The sequence below is a fragment of the Neofelis nebulosa genome, chromosome 11 (assembly GCF_028018385.1).
Source record: "Neofelis nebulosa isolate mNeoNeb1 chromosome 11, mNeoNeb1.pri, whole genome shotgun sequence".
In the NCBI taxonomy this organism is placed as follows: domain Eukaryota; kingdom Metazoa; phylum Chordata; class Mammalia; order Carnivora; family Felidae; genus Neofelis; species Neofelis nebulosa.
Window position 1 is genome coordinate 61,134,412 of NC_080792.1, and position 26,846 is coordinate 61,161,257.

Here is a 26,846-nt window from a genome sequence, read left to right on the forward strand (position 1 = left end):
AAATGCTATTCATTGAAAACACTATTCTTACTCCATTGAGTTGCCTTCACACTTTTATCAAAAACCAGTTGAGCTCCATATTCTATTTTATTGACTTCTAGATCCATAGCTTCACGAATATCACACTCTTAATTGGTGTGGACTTGTTTTGCCTTAAAATAGGTGGTGTGAATTTCCCATATTTATTGCCTTTTCCCCCCAAATCATTTTGCTATTATAATTGTTTTTAACATATAAAATTTTAGATATCTTTGTATTTACAAAAAAAAGTCTGCTGGGATTTTGATTGGAATGCATCAAATCTACAGATCAATTTGAAAAAAAATTAATATCTTAACTATTTTTAGTCTTCCAATCCATGGTGTGTCCCTTGCCTTATTTAAGTTGTTGATTTCTTTCAACAACATTATATAGTTTTATCATATAATCTTGAATATGTTTGCTGGATGTATACTGAAGTATTTTTTGAGAATTATTGTACATGATATTGCTTTTCAAATGTGGGTCTCCAGTTGTTCTTTACTATCATACAGAAATCCAATTGATTTCTGAAGGATGACCTTGTACCCTGTGGTATTGATAAACTCACTTATTAATTCAAGATTGTTTTGTAGATTCCTTGATATTTTCAGTGTAGTCTTTGAACAATTTCAGCTTTCTTGTTTCCTGACCAGTCTGTATACTTTCTTTTTCTTGCTTTGTTGCACTGACACGGACTTTAAATACAATAATAAATAATGGAAGTGATGAGATTAAAAATAACCTTCTTCCCAGTCTTGAGGGGGGTGGATTCAGTATTTCACCATTAAGTATTGTGTTAGATATGGGGTTTTGTAGGTATCTTTTATCAAGTTAAGGAAATTCTTTTTCTACTGCTTTGCTGAAAATTTTTGTTGTGAATGGATGTTGAATTTTTTTTCAAATGCCTCGACCTCATTTAATATGATCCCATTTTTTTTCTTCCTCAGATTATTAATATGATGAGTTACTCTTGCTTGAGTTTGAATATTGAACTAGGTTTGCATTTCTGGGGAAAATTCTACTTGAACATAGTGTGTTATTCTTGTTATATATTGATGGATTTGATTGGCTAATATATTTTGAGGAATTTTCTATGTCCGTGAGAAGTATTAATCTATAATTTTCCTTACTTGGAGCATCCTTGTCTGGTTTTGGCATCAAAGTAATTTCAGACTCATAAAAAACATAATGTGTAAAGAGTTATGATTTTTTAAATATAAGAACACCCAATATTTAAAAGGATGCATGTTAACACGCTTCTCATACCATCTCTGTTTAGCATGTTAGTTGTTATGTTAAAATTATATGAACTCTAACATAATGACAATTGGAAAATCTCCGAGCACTTGGAAATTAAATAGTAATTTCTATTCTAAAAAATTCATAGGTCAAAGAGGAAATTCTCAAGGGAAATTAGAAAAGTTTCAGCTGAATAAAATGTTCCCTTCTTTTTCTGCAAAAGATTGATGTATAACTGGTGTTACTGCTTCTTTAAATATTTGATAATATTCCTGAAATGATCTGTGCATAGGGTTTTCTTTTTAATAAGATTTTAAACTACAGATTTAGTAGATAGGACTATTCAGGTTATCTATTTCATCTTGGATGAGTTTATTTAGTCACTAATTTTTCCTACTTTCAAGAAAATGGCTTATTTTTTCTGAGTTGTTTAATTCATTTGTATAGAATTGTTAATAATGTTTCCTTATTTTTCTTATGATATCTGTGACTTTGTGCTGATATGCCTTCTTTTATTCTTCATATTGGTAATTTATGTCATCTCTTTATTTGTCATTCTGTCTAGAGGTGTATCAATTTTGACAATTTTTTTCAAAAGTCAGTCTTTGTTTCATTGATTTTTCTCTATGTATGTTTTCATAAGTATTTCATTTCTGATCTTATTTATATTATTCTTTATTAGTCTATTATGTTTTCATTAATAAGATCATTTATTTTTTATCTTATTTATCTTATTCTTTTTCTGCCTTTTTCTGGTTTCTTGATACAGAAGTTTAAAATGTTGACTTAAAATCCTTGCTCTTTATTAACACAAACATTGAATGCTATAAACTTCCTGGTAAACATCATTTTAGCTGTGTCATACAAATTTTGATGTATTATACTTTTTATTTTATTCAGCTTAAATATTTTCTAATTTCTCTTGAGACTTCCTCTTTGACCCATGGATTCTTTTTTAGGACAGTGTTGTTAATTTCCAAATATTTAGAGAATTGAAGTTACCATTATGTTAGAGTTCATATAATTTTAACATAACTATGGAAATTATGAACAAAGACACTGTGGGAAAAGTGTACTCAGAATTTCACTTGTATGTCACATCTTTTTTTTAAATGTCAGGTATTCACTTACTTGAAGAATTAAAGCCCTTTATTCTTTTTGGACATTATCTCAACTCAGACTGGACATCATCTCAACTCAGAATGTTCACTCTATTACATTCTGAATAAAGTTTAACACCGTTATTTCATATAATTCCTTACATATCGTTATGCACCTGTTACTTTCAATTTACTTAATACTCTTTCTAACAAAAGACTGCTTTTTATAAAATATCTTCTATTCTTGGTTCTCCAAATACTATAAGCTGAACATCTTAGAAGACCCATTACCCTTTTCCATAACTGTGACTGAGCTCTGTTTTTTTCGTGTGTGTGTGTGTTGTTTTTTTTTTTTTTTTTCTGATAGAGAGAGAGCATGAGCAGGGGAGGGGCAGACTCACTGACAGCAGTGAGCCTGATGTGGGGCTCGAACTCACAAACCACAAGATCATGACCTGAGCCAAAGTTGGATGCTCAATCGACTGGGCCACCAGGTGCCCCTGTGCTTTAGTTCTTACACATACTGACGCCTTGGTTGCTTTTCTTTATTCCAACTTGCCTAAGCCCCACCAGTATTTTCAGAGACTAGTTAATATTTCATCTTTCCTTTCAAGTCTCTTTGACTCTTCATGACTGATCTTCAATAAAACTTTTAGTATATTCAGCCCAGCTGAAAATTTCAAAGTGGATCACATAATTCTTAGATGCCTGACGATAACAATCATGTAGTGTACTAAGTATTCCAAGAACCGTACTTACTTCACATAACAGGTTCTCAATGGAAAGTTTTGTTCTGTTTGCTCTTTTCTATTGTTGATTTGGTGAGTACTGTCCAGAAAATCGATGCTAGGTAATTATCTAGCCACAGTCTTAGCTCAATAACATGGAATAGCATTTTTCCAGACATGTGTATGGGTATATGAGTCTCTTATTTCAATGCAAGAAACAAGAGTCCCATTTTCATAAAATATAGGGAATCCATGTATTCTGATCACCTCTTATTCACCCTATTGGTGAAGAAGGGATTTCCCACCTAAGCTGTATGAGATGGCTGAACACACAACACCTACCACTGAACAGATGATATTGACAGCCGTTTACTAGTCACATATACCCACAGTTGGGGAAGAGAACACTGCACAACGTGCAAGGCCACGTGAGAAATGCACTCAGGAGCATAGTGAACCAGGAGGGGCAAACTTTGTAGTAACCAGATGGGGGATACCCCCTGGTTTCTATAGAAGGATGTGATTGGCTTGTTTAAATAATTTCATAGCTGGCAGCACTTGTGGTGTTGAAGGAGCATGGAAAGCAAAAGGCAGAGGAGTCTGTGTGAGTTTCTGTTTAGTCTTTAAACCTTGAGAGACCCCCCATTGTTTCCTGGCTTTTGCCAGCCATTTGGCCTTGAACTTGAATAAGTCTGCAGAAGTGTACGGTCCCTGATCATAAGGCAGGATGGGAGCAGGAAGAGGACCAGGGTCCGTGGGAGAGCCCAGTGCTGTGGGCAGAAAAGACCAGTGACTCCCCAGAATCTCTAGGCCCTCCTCTGCCCAAAGCTCCATGTGAGGTGACAGCTGCATGGTACACATGGGACTGTCATGGTGGAAGTGGATGTGACGGGCAGCGTGACACACTGAGGACAGGGGTCAGCTGTGCCAGGTGTCACCTGGCTGAACATGCGTGAGTGCTCAACCTCTCTGCTTCCAGTCCCTCATCTCTAAGAGGGGTGATGTGACATGACATGGATGTAGAAGTGATGTAATGTAATTACCTGGTACCCAGGAGGCACTGCCTTCATTATAATATAATTGTCTGGGTATTTACTGCTCCCTAAGCCCCCAAAGCTGCACTAGGGGTTGCCAGGGAATATAAAGATTGTCCCGTCTACCTGTGTTGTGATATGTTGTGCTTCCATTTTCATTTGTTTCAAGACATTTCTTAATTTCCCTTTTGATTCCTTCTTTGACTCATTAACTGTTTCAGGAGCATGTTGTTTCATCTCCACATGCTTGCAAATTTTCCAGTTTTCCTCTTGTTATTGATTTCTAGTTTCATACCATTGTGGTCATAAAGGACACTTGATATGTTTTTGATCGTAAGTTTGTTAAGACTTGTTTTCTGGCCTAACACATGATCCATTCTGGAAAATGTCCCATGTCCACCTGAGAAGGATGTGTATTCTGCTGTTGTTGAATGGAGTGTTTTATATATGTCCGTTAGGTCCATTTGGTGTACAATGTTGTTCAAGTTTGACGCTTCCTTCTTGTACTTATATCTGGATGATCTATCCATTGTTGGCAGTGGAATATTGACTTCCCCTAGTATGACTGTATTGCTGTCTATTTTTCCCTTTGGGTCTACTAATATTTGCTTTATATATTTAGGTGCTTTGATATTAGGTGCAAAAATATTTACAAATATTATATCCTTTTTATGGGTTTACCCCTTTAAATTATATAATGAACTCTGTCTTCTGTGATAGTTTTTGACTTAATGACTATTTTGTCTGATAAAAGGACAGTGAGTTTTTTATAGGCAGCATAATGTTCGATATTTTTTAAAAAAATCAATTCAGACACTGTGTGCCTTTTGATTTATGAATTTAATCCATTTACATTTAAATTCATCATTGGTGGGTAAGAACTTACTATTGCCATTTTGTTAACCATTTTCTGACTGGCTTGTAGATCCTTTGTTTCTTTCTTCCTCTCTGTCTTGCTTTGTGATTTGATGATTTTTTTGTAGTGATATGGCTTGATTCCTTTCTCCGTATCTTTTGTGTATATCCTACTGGCTTTTTTCTTCATGGTTACCATGAGGTTTACATAAAACATCTTATACTTTACCAATATACTTAGGCTGATGGTAACTTAACTTTAACCTATAAAAAACTACACTTTAACTTCTCCTCCCACGTTTTATATTATTGATGTCACAATTTACATTTTTATATGTTTTGTATCTGTTAAATTATTGTAGCAATATTTTAATACTTTTGTAATTTTTATACTACAGTTAAAAGTGATTTGCATACCATTCCACTATTGGAGTTCTGTGGATTAGATTATATTCTTACCTTCACAGTGAAATTTACACCTGCATGTATTTTCATGATTAACATGCTTTTATTTAAACCTGAAGTGTTCTCTTTAGCATTGTAAGGAGGGTCTAGTGGTGATGAACTCTCGTAGCTTTTAGTTATCCAAGAAAGTCTGAGAAATAAACTATTTCTGAGGGACAACGCTCCTGTTAACTACATTATGCCACAGGGGTGAGGAGTTGACATACCTCTGAATTAGGGCAGTGATGACATATTGCTGGCCTTGCTAACTGAAAGAAAACTGTTTTTGAGGGACCTTATTGAAAGGGATGGAGAAAAAGACATTTGTCAGATGAATAGCTGCATACCAGGTACTGGGAGATGTATTGATTTACTCCAACAACGAAACCACATATGGTATAGCAGTTGCAATTGGAGTCACCACATGGTGAAGCTTGTAGCTATAGTCCACTGTCATTCTCCAAGATCCATCTATCTTCTCCATAGCCAAAGAGAAGAGTTCCATGGAGATGCGATGGGAATCATCACCCTTGCGTCTTTCAAGTCCTTGATGATGGCACTAATCTTTACAATGCCTCCAGAAATGTGGTATTACTTTTGGTGTACTATTTAGAGGGTCTTCTATTTGCCCTCCCCTGGGTTTTTCCCACCATAATAGACCTTATTCCACAAGTCAGAGGACTAATGTGAGAACTCTGTCAGCTGATAAATATATCTATTCCAATTATATTTTCTATAACTGGGAAAATAACAAAATAGATGTAGGGATCCACTGGGCCTACCGTGAGACAGAGCTGAGCTAAAACTCCATTGCTAATCTGACCTCCATATGCCCTACTTCGACTGGTGGACCACAATGATGTTTGGGGTCTCCTAGAATTAGTGTCATTTAGAATCAGCATCAAGGAACCCCCAAAATGTCAATTATTTCCTTTTCCTCAATGCAGATACCCTGGCAAAAAAAGCCAGGTTTACTTAGGGAAGGCTGGGGAAAAGATTAACAGCATAAATTTTTGACAGTGTTCTGGGGTACTTCCTCAACTGTACCCAGCCTCTCTTCATTCAAGGAGCTCTGGGTCTATAAACTAGCTCAAGTCTGGGAATTGATGGAGGGGCTGTGACTCTTTGTTGTTATAATTCAGGTTAGATTTTTGTTCCCTTGATCTAGTTCTTTTCTACTTATACAGATCAAGTAAGAATGTAATAGGCTGTCTCTCTCTTTCACTTTTAGGAATTCCAGAGAACCAACCAACACCATAAGTTTATATGAGTCAGACTATTCTGTTTGCTGCTTTGACTTTGCTGTTCATGACAGTAACCACACTCTCTTCACCCTTGGTGGTTGAATGATGCCACTTGGCTCTGCCACCTTAGGATCCAATTCTTCCCATTGCATTTAGTTTCTTCAATTCAGTGACCGCAGTACCCACTGTAAGGTGTTGCCTACATAGAAGAGTGATCACAGAGCTCTTCAAGGATTCTGGGGCTCCCCTCACAAATTTACTTGTCATGGTAGTAGTGAAAAGTTTGTCTTCTGGACCCTCCCTGAATGAGGAGGTCTTACATGACAAATCCAATATCCCTATTGGGGATTATTCCAATTTCCCTAAGGCTTTAAATCTCTTCCTCTACATTACACCAAGGCATATCTGGCATTTCCAGCTCACTCACTGTGGGTCCCATTTTGGTTTCAGCCAATCCCTTCCTGTTTCATCCAATCCCTTCCTAACTCCTCAAACTACGACATTAAATGCAGAATTTCTGTTTAGTGAGCTCTACCAATGAATCTGGCCTAATCCATCTTTATGTTCCTTCCACCATTATCCCATTTCTTTAGTATGCATCCCTATGCATGGGCCCTGGATTTCTGTCTGCATAAATTAGAAAACTCAAGTAGTTATTTTGGAATATAGCTACCTCATAGGTCACACTTTGTATCTGGTCTGGAGAGGCCTGTTGGATTTGAGTCTAGTTAAAGCCTAGAAGCAAAGAGGAGTGGTGAGTTGGGTCTTTAGGAGAATCAGCCTGGTCTTGCATGGTAACTGCCTCAGGGGAGGCCATTACAGTTTCACAAGCAATGTAGTGTTAATCCCCTCAGATGGAGGTGGAGAGGCCCCTAGTGCTGGGGCTGAGGAGACTGCTTGCACTGGAATAGAAAAGCAAAGACTCGTCAAAATTTAGGGCTCCATGTCTCCAGCTTCATCAGGGCCTTCCAACAGGTCCCGATTCTGACTTATAAGATTTCATTCCTTCCCAATTCATGCCTTTGTTTTAACAGGAGACACCCTGTGAGGCTGGGGATTCAATTTGCATTGTAATTCATTCAGTTATAGGATGAAATTCTGTATTTGATTTTCAGCAATCTCAGCACTGCAGCTGCAAGAGATAAGGGATTTCTTCAGAGTATATATATATATATATATATATATATATATGGAAGCTTTTGGGTCATTTATGCAGTGCTTGAGGTGGGGATTCAAATCCTGAGCTCATCCTTCTCTGTTATTTAACATAGTACTGGAAGTCCTAGCCACAGCAATCAGACAACAACAACAAAAAATAAAAGTCATCCAAATCATCAAGGAAGAAGTCAAACTTCTACTCTTTGCAGATGACATGATACTTTACATGGAAAACCCAAAAGACTCCACCAAAAAACTGCTGGAACTGATACATGAATTCAGTAAAGTCTCAGAGACAAAATCAATGTACAGAATTCTGTTGCATTTCTATTCATAAATAATGAAACAGCATAAAGAGAAATTAAGGAATCAACTCTACTTATAGTTGCACCAAAAACAAGAAGATACTTAGGAATAAACCTAACCAAAGAGGTAAAAGACCTGTACTCTGAAACCTACAAAACACTGATAAAATAAATTGAAGACAAAACAAAGAAATGGAAACATATTTAATTCTCAGGCATTGGAAGAAAAAATTATTATTACAACGTCTATACTACCCAAACAATCTACACATGTAGTGCAATCTTTATCAAAATACCACCAGTTTTTTTCACAGAGCTAGAACAAACAATCCTAAAATTTGTATAGAACCACAAAAGACCCTGAATAACCAAAGCAACCTTGAAAAAGAAAAGCAAAGCTAGAGGCATCACAATTCTGAACTTCAAATTATATTACAAAGCTGTAGTGATCAACACAGTACTGGCACAAAAATAGACACGTAGAAAAATAGAACAGAATAGAAAACCTGAAATGAACCCACAACTATATGATCAATTAATTTTTGACAAAGCAGGAAAGAACATCCAATGGGAAAGACAGTCTCTTCAACAAATGATGTTGGGAAAACTGGACAGCTATATGCAAAATAATGAAACTGGACCACGCTCTTACACCCTCCACAAAAATAAATTCAAAGTGGATTAAGGACCTAAATGTGAGACACGAGACCATTAAAATCCTAGAAGAGAACATAGGCAGTAACCCCTTTGATATCAGCCATAGCAAATTTTTGCTACATGTCTCCTGACAAAAATAAACTATTGGGACTTCATCAACATAAAAAGCTTCTGCATAGCGAAGGAAACTATTAACGGAACTAAAAGGTAGCCTACACAATGGGAGAAGATATTTGCAAATGACATATATGATAAAGGATTAATGTCCAAAATACATAAAGAACTTACAAAGCTCAACTCCCCAAAACAAGTAATCAAATAAAAAATTGGCAGAAGACATGAATAGATATTTTCCATATGAAAAGATGCTCAACATCACTCATCATTAAGGAAATGCAAATCAAAACTACAATGAGATACCACCTCACACCCGTCAGAAAATCAATAACACAAGAAACAACAGGTGGTGGTGAGGATGTGGAAATAGGGGAATCTTGCTGCACTGTTGGTGGGAACGCAAACTGGTGCAGCCACTCTGGAAAACAGTATGGAGCTTCCTCAAAAAGTTAAAAATAGAACTACCCTACAGTCCAACAATTGCACTGCCAAGTATTTACCCAAAGAATCCAAAAGTACTAATTCAGAGCTATACATGCATCCCAATATTTATTTATTTATTTATTTATTTATTTATTATAATTTATTGTCAAATTGGTTTCCATACAACACCCAGTGCTCATCCCAACAGGTGCCCTCCTCAATGCCCATCACCCACCTTCCCCTCTTCCCCACCCCCCTTCAACCCTCAGTTTGTTCTCAGTATTTAAGAGTCTCTTATGGTTTGCCTCGCTCCCTCTCTGTAACTTTTTTCCCCTTCCCCTCCCTCATGGTCTTCTGTTAAGTTTCTCAGGATCCACTTATGAGTGAAAACATATGGCATCTGTGTTTTTCTGTCTGACTTATTTCACTTAGCATAATACCTTCCAGTTCCATCCATGTTGCTGAAAATGGCCACATTTCATTCTTTCTCATTGCCAAGTAGTATTTCATTGTATATATAAACCACATCTTCTTTGTCCATTCATCAGCTGATGGACATTTAGGCTCTTTCCATAATTTGGCTATTGTTGAAAGCGCTGCTATAAACATTGGGGTACATGTGTCCCTATGCATCAGCACTCCTGTATCCTTTGGGTAAATTCTTAGCAGTGTTATTGCTGGGTCATAGGGCAGGTCTATTTTTAATTTTTTGAGGAACGTCCACACTGTTTTCCAGAGTGGCTGCACCAGTTTGCATTCCCACCAACAGTGCCAGAGGGTTCCCGTTTCTCCACATCCTCGCCAGCATCTATAGTCTCCTGATTTGTTTATTGTAGCCACTCAGACGGGCCTGAGGTGACTGCATCCCAATGTTTATAGAAGCATTATATACAATAGCCTAATTATGGAAACACTCCAAAGGTCTACCAACTGGTGAATGGATAAAGAAGATGTGAGATATGTATATGTATATATGTATATATATGTATATATACATGTATATATATATGTATATGTATATATATGTATGTGTATACACACACACACACACATATACACACACACACACACATACAATGGAATATTACTCAGCCACAAAAAGAATGATGTTAACAGAGCTAGAGAGTATTATGTTAAGTGAAATACATTGATCAGAGAAAGACAAATACCATATAATTTCACTCATATGTGGAATTTAAAACAAAACAAATAAGCAAAGGGGAAAAATGAGAGAGAGTGGCAAACCAAGAAACAGACTCAACTATCCTGAATGTTGAATAAAATTGAACAGAGAACAAAATAATGGTTACCAGAAGGAAGGTGAATGGGGAAAATGGGTTAAATAAGTGATGGGAATTAAGGAGTGCATTTGTTGTGCTGAGTACTGGATGATGTATGCAAGTGTTGAATCTCTAAATTGTACACCTCAAACTAATATTACACTGCATGTTAACTAACTGGAATTTAAATAAAAACTTAGAGAAAGGGATGCCTGGGTGGCTCAGTCATTTTAGCGTCTGATTTTTTATTTCAGCTCAGGTCATGATCTCATGGTTTGTGGATTCGAGCCCTGCATTGGGTTTCACACGGTCAGTGCAGAGATTCTGGGATTCCCAGTTTGGGATTCTCTCTCTCTCTCCCTCCCTTTGCCCTTCACCTGCTCATTCTCTCTCACTCTCTCTTGCTCAAGAATAAACAAATTAAAAAACAACAGCAATATATACACAGTCACCTAACTGCTTGCTTTTTATAAGTGGTTTATTAAGAGTATTTCATGCAGGTAATTTGCATCTATTGTAAGATCATACCATGAACCATTAGTGCTGTCTTTACTTTTAGAAACAGAATCATTCATGTGTTTAAATCTAATCATGTGAGACAGTCAATTCCAGAAATTCTAGAACTAATTCAGCAAACTCATTCTTAAAATTCTACTTCCCTAGAATCACTCTTGGTACCAAAATCTGTCTTCATCAGAGTTCTGCAGAGAAATAGAACTGAGAGAGAGAGGGATGGAGAGAGAGAATTATAAGGAATTGGCTTCTGCAATTATGGAGGCTCAGAAGCCCTAAGATCTGCAATCGGAAGACCTGAGAACCAGGAGAGCTGATGGTATAAGCTTGAAAGGCTTGAGAAGCTTGGTGTCCAGTTTCTCAAAGACAAGCAAAGATAAATTCTCCCTTACTCTGCCTTTTGTTCGACTCAGGTTTTCAATGGATTGAATGATGCCCATCAACACTGAGAAGGACAATCTACTTTACTCAATCTACCAATTTAAATGTTAATCTTATCCAAAATCACTTTCCTAGACATACTCAGAATAATGTTTAATAAACAATCTAGGCACCTCATGCCCCAGTCCAGTTACCACATAAACTTAATTATCACATGAATATATATGTGCAATGAAATATTTTCAAAGAGGGAAGCTATGGTCAATTATGCTTGAACATGAAAGGTGTATCCCAGTGCATTGGTCATCCTCCCTTCATTCATTTTCCTGAACTACACATTATTCAAGATCGCCTTTGCCTATTTCGATTTCCTCCCTATATTTTAATTATCTCTTTTTACCTACTTGACTCCTTTATTATTTTTCTTCCAATTTCTAGCAATTTTAATGCATATCACTATTGAACATTTTCTACTAAATACTATGCTGAACCTTTATTTAGACCACCTAATTTTGTCCTAATATGCCAACAGTGATAGTGATCACAGCCATGCAACCTCCATACAATCAAAAATCACACTTCCAGCAAAGAAATTCAAATGATAGCTTTCAGATTTTACGTGATCATGGAACCACAGAAACCATACACACATACACATACACCACATGCACCCGCTACTTATTTCTGGAAGAGACACATTCTACACACCCACCTAATACCTTCCCCTCTAACCTTATTCTTTCATTCCATGAGGTCCTACTGTACCCTGATCTTGGGGAGAGAGAGCCATAGAAGTCCTCAAGTTGGCATACGAGGTCCCATACCTATTGGCATGCTAGAAAAGTTCTCCTTGCCCCCTCTTCCAAACCTGATTCACAAAAGAACAGATTCCATTATAACCTGAACCTGTGGGCAACTAAGATCAAACACGTCAACATTTCCAAAATGGATGAGTTATTGGTTTCTCTCTATTTTAAGTGTCAAAACTACATGATTGTCAGTGAATAATTTATCTTATTTAGGGTCACAGGGTAAGAAAAAATTAGGTAAACTAGTCTCGTTTGTAAACAGTTGTGTCAATTACTTTTCATAAAATAATTTATTAGAGAAGCCTTAGATTTACAGAGCAGTACAGAGAGTTCTTATATACTTCCCCTCTCCTCCTCGGACATTTTCCCCTTCTCTTAACATATTATATTAGTGGTACATTTGTTACAACTGAAAAATCAATATTAATGCATCCTTGTTAAATAAACATCACAGTTTACATTAGGGTATATTCAACATTACACAGTTCTAAGGGTTTTGCCAAGTATATGGTCATATATCTGCTATTCTGGTATCATAGAGGATAGTTTCACTGTCCCCCAAATCCCCCTATTCATTCCTCTCTTCCTCCCCCAAACTGCTGGAAACCACTGATATTTTTACTGACTCTGCAGTTTTTCCAGGATGTCATAGAGTTACATTAATATTAGTGAAATCTTTGATCTCCCCATCAGAACTTTTGCAGTTTTCTTCATATATATATTATACGTATCAGGTTTGGTTTTTATTTAAGAATTTCATTTTTTTGGTGCTAATGTAAATGATGTTGCATTTTTAATTTTGAATCCTAACTGTTTGCTTCTGCTAGACAGAAAAGCTACTGATTTTTATACACCACTTGGTCACGGTGCGTAATCCTTTTAATGTTTCCTAATTCAGTATTTTGCTGAGGATTTTTGCACCAATGTTCATAAGGGATATTGGTCTGTAAATGTTCCTTTCTTGTAGTGTCTTTGGCTTTGGTGTCAAGGCATATAGAATAAGTTAGGAAGTATTCGCTATTCCCTTCTATTCAATTTTTGGGGGGAAGTTTGAGAAGGATTGGTGTTAATTCTTCTCTAAATATTTGGTAGAATTCACCAATGAAGCCATTAGATCCTAGCTTTTCTTTGTTGGGAGATTTTTTACTAATGATTCAATCTCCTTACTAATTGTAGGTCTATTCAGATGTGTTGTTTAATCCTGCATCTTGCTAACTTTCTATAATCACTTTTTACTTCCAAGGGTATTTTTGTTGATTCTTTGGAATTTTCTACGTAGACAATAATGTCATCTTTTTTAATCTTTTGTTATATCTGTGGATAAATGAGAAGCCAGCTCCACTCTTTTAACTGGTGTGAGTTAAATTACTTGGTGTGATACCTACAATTAACCTACGATTAACCTGGTGTGAGTGATGTGTTAGCTCTTTCATCCATTAACACATTTGGTTAATAGCAGTGAACTAGGGAAAAGATATTTCAGAACAGGAGGGATACTTTGAATGTGGAACAGAGTACAGAGAGGAATGTGTGTGTGTGTGTGTGTGTGTGTGTGTGTGTGTGTGTTGGCGTGTGTATGATCAATTGTGGTTTCCTGGAAAATGTGTTTAGTGTGGGATGGGATTGGGGAAAGGGAGAAGACTACACCAAGAAAAGGATATAAGAAGAATACAAGGAAGGAAAGATACGGGTGGTGGACCAAAACCTTAATATTCCACCGTAGCTGGATTTGTGAATGGTAAACATTTGCATATAGTTTTATAAAATTTTGAGTTCTTACTCTTCTTTTATAAAGTTAAATTGAAATTCCACCACACCACAGTTTTTAAATTTCTGTGATCTAAATCAGAAAAGTTATCCAAAAGTGGAAAATAACATTTTAGAACGCGGGAGGCATGATTGCTAATGTCATATGGCCTGAAGGCCAAGCAAGGATTATTTTCAGTGCTGCACTTAGTACTACCCATAGTTTCCCACTGATTCAATGTCCTGGGATTAGTCAAGTTTCACATTAACTTATAGATTTTTTAAATAAATGCACAATAACTTCTATATAGTAAAACACATAACTCCAAGGTTTTATTGCCCCGTGGAAATTAATTAGTTTTGTATCGAAGCAGCAAGCGTTCTTATTCTTCTTTAAACATCCTAGTTTTTCAAATGTTCCTCTAAAGGGTCATAACATCTTACAGGTTCCCTCATGTCTTAGTCATTTCAGGCTAAGAATGCCATAGACTGGGTGATTTCAACAACAAATTTTATTACTCACAACTCTGGAGACCAGGAGTCTGGCATGAGGTTGTTAGCATGGTCAAGCTCTGCTGAGGGTCCTCTTCCTGGTTTCCCCACATAGGAAAGAAAGAGACAGAGGATACAGAGAAAGAGACGGAATGAGAGATTAAGAGCTTTCCTTTGTGTCTTTGTATAAGGCTCCACCTTCATGACCTAATCACTCGCCCAGTGCTTCACCTGCTGATACCATCACCGCAGGGGTTAAGATTTCAACATTTGAATTTTAGGGTGATGCAAATAGTCAGTCCACCATACTTTATTATTTAGCGAGTTAAATAAAACCTATGATACATATACTCCTTTCGTATTTGCATGAAAGTCATGATTTTATTCTTTGCAAACTTGAACTGTTTTGGAGGTTCACCGAGAGGCTCAGCTAGGCTCACCCAGCTGTACCCAAACCTAGACCGGGTCTGTGACATGGGCCCCATGGCTTGTTTAAGCCCAGGCATCTTTTCTTGGCTTCCTGAATGAATCCCAAGTAGCAACAGAGATTTTACTTCACTGACTCCCTCTCTTTTTATTTATTTTTCCTTTCTAATGATTTTGTTTCGGTTCATATATGGCTGATAAGTTATTCCTAGTGGTAGTAGGAAACTTTGGAAACTTTGGAAAATGTTGGTTTTATGGTTTGACCACATGAGGCTATCTGTTGGATGGACGATGAAGGTATATTCCTTATTAGCGAGACATGATAAAGAATACAGTTAGTCTTTTTTTGTCTGTTTATTTGTGCGCTCACATCAAGAATTTCATGCTTGCTTGAAAAGGCAGCTCTTTGAGTTTGAGCAGGTGAAATTTTGTGTTTCTATACTTACTTTTAACCTGTGGCTGAAGGTGTCCATTCGTCTGTGAGTCTGTAGGAAGGCCTTTGACTGTCATTACATGAGTGTGAAATGTTTTCTTACCATCAGATGGTATTAATACATTATATTATGTCTCTTAAATTAAAGGATCCCTGTTCTGATTCGGTAATAGAGATAAATAAGCACCTACATAAATATAACATCCCCAAATATCACATAAACTAAACAGAACTTCGAATACTATAAACATGATATACTTTTAGGAGCATATACATTCTGATAAAAACTGCTACTTCAGAAATGTCTTAAAACATCCAATTTTACATAATTAAGATGAATCTTCAGAAAAAACAGATTGGTTTAATGATCTTGGCTTAAGAAAGAAAAACAAACAACTATAATTCTCTTCTCTGACTTTTTAAATATAATACAGTTGTACATTCTTCCTGATATTTAAGTTTGCTTTATGTTGAATCTTCCAAACATTTTATATTGGTTTACTGATCAAAAAGCAGTCACCGCTGCTACGTCATGTTTAAGACTATGAAAAAGATAAGTTTGTGTTCAAGTAAATTATATCTGTATTCTGACAAACATTGTCAACAGTTTAAATAGTCCAAGAGCCTTAGATTACTTAACAACTTGATTTAGGGGCACCTGGGTGGCTCAGTCAGTTAATCATCTGACTCTTGGTTTCAGATCAGGTCATGATCTCATGGTTTCGTGAGTTCAAGCCCCACATTGGGCTCTGTGCTGGCAGGATGGAGCCAGCTTGGGGTTCTCTCTCTCCCTCTCTCTCTCTGCCCTCCCCCACTTGTGCTGTTTCTGTCTCTCTCAAAATAAATAAACTTAGAAAATACAAAAAACAACTTGATTAATATTAAATCAATATAATTACTGAATAATCTTTGTTTGCCTAATAATTTCTGAGTAAAATTGAATGCTGAGACCGTACTAAGCATAAGTTAAATTACCTGCTTCTGCTTCTTATTTTCATATGCTATAATGTCACTTTCATAAAGCTATTCATTTGGCCACTTTAAGAACGAAGAAAAAGGATGTGTGTTGCCTTGTATGTATTTGTTGCTGAAATATTTGCATATGACAGATCATTCTTAATTATCTACCTTCCAGATTTTTCTTATACTAAACGGTACTTTGATTAAAAGTTATGACTGTTTATCAGGAGAGGTGAGCAATGGTAACAGAAATACAACTACAAGTTCGAGGTACATTCTTGTCTGATATGTTTTTATTTGTCAGGTTAAAAACAGAGAAGAATAGGGGCATCTGGGTGGCTCAGTTGGCTAAGCATCCCACTTCGGCTCGGGTCATGGTCCCACAGTTCATGATTTCGAAGCCCGTGTCTGGCTCTGTGTTGGCAGCATGGATCCTGCTTGGGATTCTCTCTCTGCCCCTACCCTGCTCTCTCACTCTCCTCAAAAGTAAATAAAAATAAACATTAAAAAAAGAGAGAATAAGGCAGTGTCTGTAAGTGTCTGGTTGTTTCAGAAATATATCTGAGTGGATACAGAACGTTGCAGAGGGTTTATAAAAAGGAAATTTTTATTTGCGTTGATTTATAATACTGAGTCTGAAAGATGCAATAAAATGTATTAAAGTTTTGACAAGGTTGGCTTATTTTTGATGGATTTACTCATAAGGGAAAAAAAAACCTTGTGAAACTTTTACTGTGAAATATGTGATATTAAAACTTGAACTTGGCTTTTCTCTATTGAGATGATTGATTTATCTTTGAACTCTTAACAAGAGGCAAAAAGGGTTGTTTTTTGCCTTTCCTAAAACCTGCTTGATTGGAAAGATTCCATATGTCTCTAGAATAATTTTTGGTTTACTCACGGTCCTGGTGGGCATTTGCCAGTTTTGTGTCTAAGCCAGCAATCTTATCCTCCTATAAACCCCTTAGGTTTTAAAATGTTTTCTGGGGGTGCCTGGTGGGCTAAGTAGGTTAAGCAGCTGACTCCTGATTTCAGCTCAGGTTGTAATCTCACGGTTCATGAGATTAAGAAACCCTTCATCAGGCTCCACACTGACAGCTTGGGATTCTCTCTCTCCCTCTTTCTCTGCCCCTCCACTGCTCTCTCACTCTCTTTTGCAAAATAAATAAATAAACATTAAAATAAATAAAATGCTTTTTGAACTGGTCATGGAACCTTACTGGTCCCCTCACTAGTTAACGCGCTAAATAAAATTTTTGATCTGTACTCATTTCATATTTGCCAGAGAGTCATGTTTTTATATGTATGACAATTACGCTTTAACATTTATTACTAACAAGGAATTAATATATTGATAAAGAAATAATTATTTTCCTGACTTTCTATATAGGGAGTGGGTCACAACTGAGCCTGGCCTAAGGCATGTCAGGGTCTCAGCAGAGGGCTGTGAGCCAGGCTGGTCCGACAGCTCCCACTAGGCTTATGCTCAGGTTGTGGAAATGACAACAAGTAGGGAGAGACCTATAAGTTGGCAGATTTGGCACACACGGGTGGTCATGGACAGCCATCCCCACAGTGGATGAAGTCAGTGAGGAAAAGATTACTTACCAAGTGATAGCCAAGAGGAATTGTGTGAAAGGGCATATCACACCCTCCCAAGGCTCTCAGACCGGCTTAAATGAATTTTATGGGGGGTGGAATCTTTCAGCTGGTGAGGATAGGCCAGACAAGTGTTTTACTAGTGCCATTGTGACCCTAACTTAGACTCAGATCAGTGTAGCCTAAAGAGGTCTAAAGTTATTGACAAGATTTCACAATCAATCCCTTGACATGAATTGAAACAAAATGTAGCATAGGTCCTGGGAAGAGCAGTGGTCTAAGAATTGGGACCTACTTTTAGCTTCAGCTCTCAGTAACTATAAGGTTTAGGCAAGTCTCCCTGAGACCCAGTTAACAAAGTGGCGCTCACTTCCCGGATGGTATTGTAAGATTGCTACAAGGATTTGCCAGGTACACATGTATCTGTCACATGTATCACATGTGACATAATGGCCAGCACTTACATTGCACTTACTGTGAGCTAGAACTACTCTAAATGTTATTCTAAATACACATAACTCACCTAACCTTCACAATGATCTCGTGGGAATGTAATAGTATTGTCATGATTTTATAGAAGAAGAGACTTGCTCAAGCTCATGGAGTTTCGTCCTGATGGAGTCAGGATTTGAGCCCAGGCAGTCAGTCTGCGGTACCTGGGCAGCTCCCCATTTTGTCGTGCTGTGTTTGACAATGAAAGCTCTTTACCATTTTGCAAAGGCCCGTGCAAATGTAGAAAGTATTATTTTTTCTATCCTCAAGGAACCCATAATCAAGTGGAGGTCATGGAGTGGGAAATACGGATAACCAAGGGAATGACATCACAAAGAAAGTCAAATAGGCTGACCCTACCAAAATATTCTTGTCAAAAAGATTTGATTAATTTTTATTTTCTGCCATTGGTTTTATGATAATACGCTTTTACCTTTTTCTCCCAGATATAAAAATTGCATAAAATTGAATCCTTTTTCAAAAGATGCATGCCCCATGGAGACTGGGAGGGGTCCCACCCACTCCTCCACTCATGTAGAGAAGCAGACTTTCTAAGAAACGCTGATACATACGTAGTTTCAGGGGTGGGTGGAGAAGAAGAGTAAACAACATTGCGAAATACTTCAGAGTAAATAATGGCTTCGCATTTGTAAACACACATGCCCAGTAGGCCCTAAAATTAGACATTTTTAAGCAAGTAAAAAACAGAAAAGATATGCATGCACTTTTGCAAATGGCCTCCAGATGGGAACACTGGCACTCAAAGACAGCTGCATGCTTTGCAATAGAACCGCTCTTTTGTGGCCAGCGGTGATGTTGGCCAGCCCTTCATAGGGCAGATGTGTCAGCCCAGTGCCACTGGAAGAGATCCAGAAATGCACAGTGCTCCAGTGAGCCTGCCACATGCATGGCCCGTAGCTGGCCGCAGCCCAGGAAAAGAAGGACCCACAGGCCTTCCATGGTCTTGCTACCAAGGGTTTTGCTTTAAGGACCATTTTACCTGAGGGCTTTAATTTTTACAATTTTGGCTGTTTGTAGTCAATTTCTGCACCCCTACTTTCGTTATACGTCAATCATAAATAACAACTTTTCTCTTTTAGATGAGTTTAAAGACACTCAAATGTCCCCTACTTCCCTCACAGAACTGGGAGTCCTTGGCCTTCTTCTGCGGTCTCAGTGCTTTCACTTTCTCTGCTTCTATTCAAGACCAGGCAGGATCTTAGGTGGGAAGCGCTGAGGCAGCTTGACGCAGAGTGAGGTCACTTGGGATGAGTTCTTCCAAGGTCCTGGGACACAGATCTTAAGATTAGGCCTTTGCTTTTGCAGGGGCTGAAACTGTCTTTTGTTCATCTCCACTTTTGTTTACTGGTCTTCTGAACATCACCACCCCCCGTCACACGTGCATCAATGGCCCGACTATCTTTTATCCAACTCTTGGGACGCCAGCTGCCAAGATTCATAAGCTTTGCTTATCTCTGGGTTCCCTGTTGTATCCTTGCCTCATCTGTGGGGATGCCTGTCTTGACGGGTTCCCTTCCATCCCCGTATGCTGGCATTGGGTCTATGGCTTCCATGGCCCTGAGGTCTGAGCTTCACTTACATTCAGCTTTGGCATAGGGAGGAGCTCGTAGGTTGGGCTCTAGTCAAGGACTTAGCACCCCCACGCTCCATTTTACTTAACTGCACCAGGCCTACTATATCCCATGATATGATTCAACTTGACATAAACTACTACTCGATATTTGAAATTCTTACAACCCAATCACAATTTTATCGCGAAACTGACTACGAATTATTACTGAAAAAGCCAATTCCTTTGCAAAGAACATCTACTCCTGCCTCATATGATTTGTACAAAACACGCTACCAGTATCGAACTTGACACACTTCTGTTTGGTATATTGTTTGTGCTATGCATGAGGACTTCAGATCATTTCTTACTCTCTTCCTAGGGCTCTTGTTTCCCTAGGAACGCTTCATGAATGATGGTGTGGCAAACACTAGGGCAGCTGGGACCCACATTTCAGATTCTATTATTTTCTTCCAGTGTGATAGAAGATGTTACTCTTTTCATGCTTCATGAACATAGGGAATATTTTATTCTAAATATTTGACTTTCCAGCACTGCTGCAGCACGGCTGAAAACTTGCCATCTGCACCCCATGCTACCATCAATTCTAACCCCTACTGTGGAGGGCTCATGGTGGATAGAGAACCTTAATGGGAAGCAATATGTGCTAACGACCTGTGTTAAGACCAGAAACTTCATAGTTCTGTGTCTGAAGATGATATTTGGAAAGTGAATATTTTCCCTAGTTGGGCAAGGCCATATCTTTCTACTTCTTTATTTTCTACCTTGTTTACATAAGATCAGATTTTTGGAAATATTTTTGTGATTTCCTTTTTGGAATTAATATTGATCTATTCTTAAAAATGAAACTAACTTAGGGGCGCCCGGAGGGGCTCAGTCTGTCGGGCGTCCGACTTCGGCTCAGGTCATGATCTTGTGGTCCCTGAGTTCAAGCCCTGCATAGGGCTCTGTGTTGACAGCCTGGAGCCTGCTTCAGATTCTGTGTCTCCCTCTCTCTCTGACCCTCCCCTGCTCATGCTCTGTCTCTCTCTCTCTCTCAAAAATAAATAACGATTAAAAAAATGAAAATAACTTAGAAATACATAAAGAAGAAAGTAAAAATCAACTATAATCCTACATTCGCAGTTGATTTCTGCTTGTAGTTTGATAATGTTTTTAAAATATTTTTTCTGTATGTTTGTAAACAACCCTTTGATTTAATAGTGTAACGTAGATATTTTTATATAGAGATCGACATTATTCCATTGTATAAATGCACAACATTAAAAAAAAAAACAACCTCTTTTTCATGGACTTCTAACTTGTATGGAGTTTTCACTCTTACAAGCAGTGCTCCGATAAATATTCTTTTATAGATAGCTTTATAAATTTTTTTATTCAATTATTTTTTAAAAATACACTACAGGAAGTGAAATTTCTGGTAATTAAAAATTTGGGAACCTATTTCTAAGTTGCCCTCCATATGGATCATACCATTTTGTTCAGCATCATTTCCTCATTTTTTTTACACTATTGGATATTATCAAATTTTTTAAGTCATTGCCAAGGTAATAGGGAAGTATACCTATGTATCATTTTTGTTTATATTTCTCCGATTATAGAAAAATAGGATTGATTTCTTTCATGTCTTTATTACCCAGTTGATTTTTTTTCTTTTGTAAATAGCTTTCCATTGCACATTTTCCATTGAACAGTTTCTTTCTTTTATTACTGTGTTTGTAGAAATCTTTATTTGTTAAGGATAGTAAACCTTTATTGGTCCTACGTTTTTAAATATTATCCATCTTTTTCTTTTGACTTTGCAGTGCATTTTGTTTGCCTAAAAGACTTTAAAAATATTTATGTAGTGAAACCTACCCCTCATAATTTTTCTGGCTCTGGCTTTCCTGGCATATAAGGAAAATTCCTCTCTACCCAAAATGTTATGAAAATATTTTTGCTGAAATTTTTAACAGTTTTATTGAGATATAATTCACACAACATATAATTTACCCAATTAAGTATATGATTCAATAGTGTTTAGAATATAGAAAGAGTCGGGCAACCGTCACCACAAGCTAACATTAGTATATACTCATCACTCCAAAACAAAACCCTAGACCCATCAAATCCCCCCCTCCTAACTCAAGGCAACCATTAATCTGCTTTCTGTCTTTGTTGATGTGTTCATTCTGGACATTTAACGTAAATGGAAACATACAATATGATGTTTTCTGACTGGCTTGTTTCACGTAGCATAATGTTTTCCAGGTTTACCCATGTTGCTGCACATATCAATACTTCTTTCCTTATTATTCTCAGATAATACTATGCCATGTGGTTATTCAACATTGTAGTTATGCATTCATTAGCTGATGGACACTTGGTTGATGATTTTTTATTATTATTATGACTAATTCTGCCGTGGGCATCAGTGTACACATTCTCATGTACAAGTATGCTTTCATTTCTGTTGGGTATATATATAAAAGTGGAATTGCTGGATCATATAAAAAATACATTTTCTGTTTTAAGGAATGGCCAAACTATTGTCCAAAGCAATTGTATCATTTTACATTCCTAACAGCAAGGTATGAGGGTTCAAATTTCTCTTCTCCAACATTGTGATTGACTGTCTTTTTTATTAGAGTCATCTCCAGTGAGTATGAGGTGGTATTTTGTGGGTTTTCCTTTTTTTTTTTTTTTTTTTTTTACTAATGGCTAATGGCGTTAAATACCTTTTCACGTACGTATTGGCTAGTTTTGTATCTTCTTTTAGAGAAATGTATTTTCATAGTCTTTGTTCTCTTTTGCTTTTTCCAGAATGTCAAAGTGGAAAATGTCAAATCATGTGTACCCTTTTTTGATTGGTTTATTTTACTTTGTAACGTGCCTTTTAAGCTTCTTCCACGTCTTTCTGTGGCTTGGTAGCTCACTTCTTTTTAGTGCCTTTGTATGGACGTACCAGTTTGTTTTACCATTCACATATTAAAGGACATCTTGGTTACTTCCAGTTTTTCAGGTATAAATAAAGCTGATAGCATTTTGTTGGAGATATTTTGTACCTATGTTCATAAGAGATTGTTTTCTCTAGTTTTCCTTTCTAGCAATGTCTTCATCTGTTTTCGATACTGGGGTATCATTCATCTCCTAGAATGAGTTAAGAAGTATTCCTTCTGGCTCTATTTTCTCAAAGATAATGAAGAGATTTGGTATCATTTCTTCCTAAAATATTTGATAGAATTCACCAGTGAAACCATCTGAGCCTGGTGCTTTGTTTCGGGAGGTAATTATTTATTCAGTGTCTTTAATAGATACAGGCTTGTCCGACTTTGGCTCAGGTCATGATCTCACGGTCTGTGAGTTTGAGCCCCGAGTCGGACTCTGTGCCGGCAGCTCAGAGCCCGGAGCCTGTTTCGGATCCTGTGTCTCCCTCTTTCTCTGACCCTCCCCCGTTCGTGCTCTGTCTCTCTCTGTCTCAAAAAAATAAATAAAAATTTTTTAAAAAACTAAAAAAAAAATAGATACAGGCTTATCAGACTATCTATCTCTCTGTGTGTGATTTGTTGAGTGTGTGTCTTAAGGAATTGGTCCATTTCATCTAGATTACCAAATTTGTGAGCTTGGAGTCGTTCATCATATTTCTTTATTATCCTTTATCTTTTTCATTTTAAATTAAAAAAAATAAATATGTTAGTTAACATATAGTATAATGATTTCAGGAATAGAATTTAGTGATTCATCACTTACATATTATAACATGCAGTGCTCATCCCAACAAGTGTCCATCTTAATGCCTTTTGCTCATTTAGCCCATCTCCCCATCGAACACCCCTCCAGAAACCCTCAGTTTGTTCTCTGTATTTAAGAGTCTCTTGTAGTTTGCCCATCTCTCTGTTTTTTATATTATTTTTGCTTCCCTTCCCTTATGTTCATCTGTTTTGTTTCTTAAATTCCACATGAGTGAAATATTTAGTATATGTGTTTCTCCTCTGAATTATTTCGCTTAGCATAATACAGTCTAGTTCCATCCACATTGTTGCAAATGGCAAGATTTATTCTTTTTGATCACCAAGTAATATTCCATTAAATATATATACCATATCTTCTTTATTCATTCATCAGTCAATGGACATTTGGGCTCTTTCCATACTTTGGTTATTGTCGATAGTGCTCCTATAAACATTGGGGTGCATGTGCCTCTTCAAATCAGCACTCCTGTATCCTTTGGATAAATACCTTGTAGTGCAACTGCTGGGTCATAGGGTAGTTCTATTTTTAATTTGTTGAGGAACCTCCATACTGTTTTCCAGAGTGGCTGTACCAGTTTGCATTCCTTCCAGCAGTGCAAAAGGGTCCTCTTTCTCTTCATCATCACCAACATCTGTTGTTGCCTGAGTTGTTAATTTTAGCTATTCTGACAGGTATGAGGTGCTATCTCATTGTAGTTTTGATTTGTTTTACCCTAATGATGAGTGATGTTCACCATTTTTTCATGTCTTTGTTAGCCATCTGGATGTCTTCTTAGGAAAAGTGTTCATTCATGTGCTTTTTCCCCATTTCTTCACTGGATTATTTGTTTTTTGGTTATTGAGTTTGATAAGTTCTTTATAGATTTTGGATACTAACCCTTTATCTGATATATCATTTGCAAATATCTTCTCCCATTCTGTTTGTTGCCTTTTAGTTTTGTTGATCATTTCCTTTGTTGTGCAGAAGATTTTTTTTTTATCTTGATGAGGTCCCAGTAGTTCATTTTTGCTTTTGTTTCCCTTACCTCTGGAGAGATGTCAAGTAAGAAGTTGCTGTGGCCAATATCAAAGAGGTAGTTGCCTGTTTTCTCCTTTAGGGTTTTCCTCCTAGGGTTTTCATCCGTTTTGAGTTTATTTTTGTGTATGGTGTAAGAAAGTGGTCGAGGTTCATTCTTCTGCGGGTCACTGTCCAGTTTTCACAAAACCATTTGCTGAAGAGACTTGCCTTTTTTCCATTGGATATTCTTTCCTGCTTTATCAAAGATTAGTTGGCTGTATGTTTGTGGTTCCATTTTTGGGTCAATGGAACACATTGATCTATGTGTATGGTTTTTTGCCGGTACCATACTGTCTTCATGATTACAGCTTTGTAATATAGCTTGAAGTCCGGAATTGTGATGCCTTCAGCTTTGGTTTTCTTTTTCAGGATTGCTTTGTCTGTTGAGGGTCTTTTATGGTTTAATACAAATTTTAGGATCGTTTGTTCTAGCTCTGTGAAGAATGCTGGTGGTTTTTTGATAGGGACTGCATTGAATATGTAGACTGCTTTGGGTAGTATCGACATTTTACAATATTTGTTCTTCCAATCCACGAGCATGGAATGTTTTCCCATTTTTTTTTGTGACTTCTTCAATTTCTTCCATAAGCTTTATATGGTTTTCAATGTATAGATTTTTTTTTATCTCTTTGGTTAGGTTTATTCTTAGGTATTTTATGGTTTTTGGTGTAATTGTAAATGAGATCAGTTCCTTGATTTCTCTTTCTGCCCCTTCATTATTGGTGTATAGAAATGTAACTGATTTCTGTACACAATTTTACATCCTGTGACTTTGGTGAATTCATGGATAAGTTCTAGCAGTTTTTTGGTAGAGTCTTTTGGATTTTCCACATAAACTATCACTCTATGAAGAGTGAAAGTTTGACTTTCTTCTTGCCGATTTGGATGCCTTTTATCTCTCTGTGTTGTCTGATTACTGAGGCTAGAACTTCCAACACTATGTTTGACTAACAGTGGTGAGAGTGGACACCCTTGTTATGTTCCTGACCTTAGGGGGAAAGCTCTCAGGTTTGCCCCATTGAGGATGATATTAGTGGTGGGCCTTTCATATATGGTCTTTTTGATCTTGAGGTATGATACTTCTATCCCTACTTTCTTGGGGTTTTTTAACAAGACACGATGCTGTATTTTGTCAAATGCTTTCTCTGCATATATTGAGAGGATCATGTGGTTCTTATCCTTTCTTTTATTAATGTGATGTATTACATTGATTGATTTGAAGATATTGAATCAGCCCTGCAGCCAAGGGATAAATTCCACTATATCATGGGGAATAATTCTTCTAACATATTGTTGGATCTGCTTTTGCTAGTATCTTGTTGAGAATTTTTGCATCTATGTTCATCACGGAGATTGGTCTATAGTTCTCCTTTTTAGTGGGGCCTTTGTCTGGTTTTGGAATAAAAAATGCTGGCCTCATAGAATAAGTTTGGAAGTTTTCTTTCCATTTATATTTTTTGGAATATCTTCAAGAGAATAGGTGTTAACTCTTCTTTAAATATTTGGTAGAAATCCCTTGGAAAGCCATCTGGTCCTGGACTCTTGTTTCTTGGGAGGTTTTTGATTACTGATTCAATTTCTTTACTGGTTATGGGTCTGTTCAAATTTTCTATTTCCTCCTGTTTCAGTTTGGGTAGTCTATATGGTTCTAGGAATTTGTCCACTTCTTCCAGACTGCCCAATTTGTTCACATATAATTGCTCATAATAGTCTCTTATTATGGATTGTATTTCTGTGGTGTTGGCTGTGATCTTTCCTCTTTCATTCATGATTTTATTATTTGGGTCCTTTCCTTTTTCTTTTTGATCAAACTTCTGGCCAGGGTTTATCAGTTTTGTTAATTCTTTCAAAAAACCAGCTCCTGGTTTCATCGATCTGTTCTACTGGTTTTGTTGTTGTTGTTGTTGTTGTTGTTATTGTTGTTTCAATATCATTGATTTCTGCTCTAATCTTTATTATTTCCCTTCTTATGCTGGGTTTGGGCTTTATTTCCTCTTCTTTTTCCAGCTCT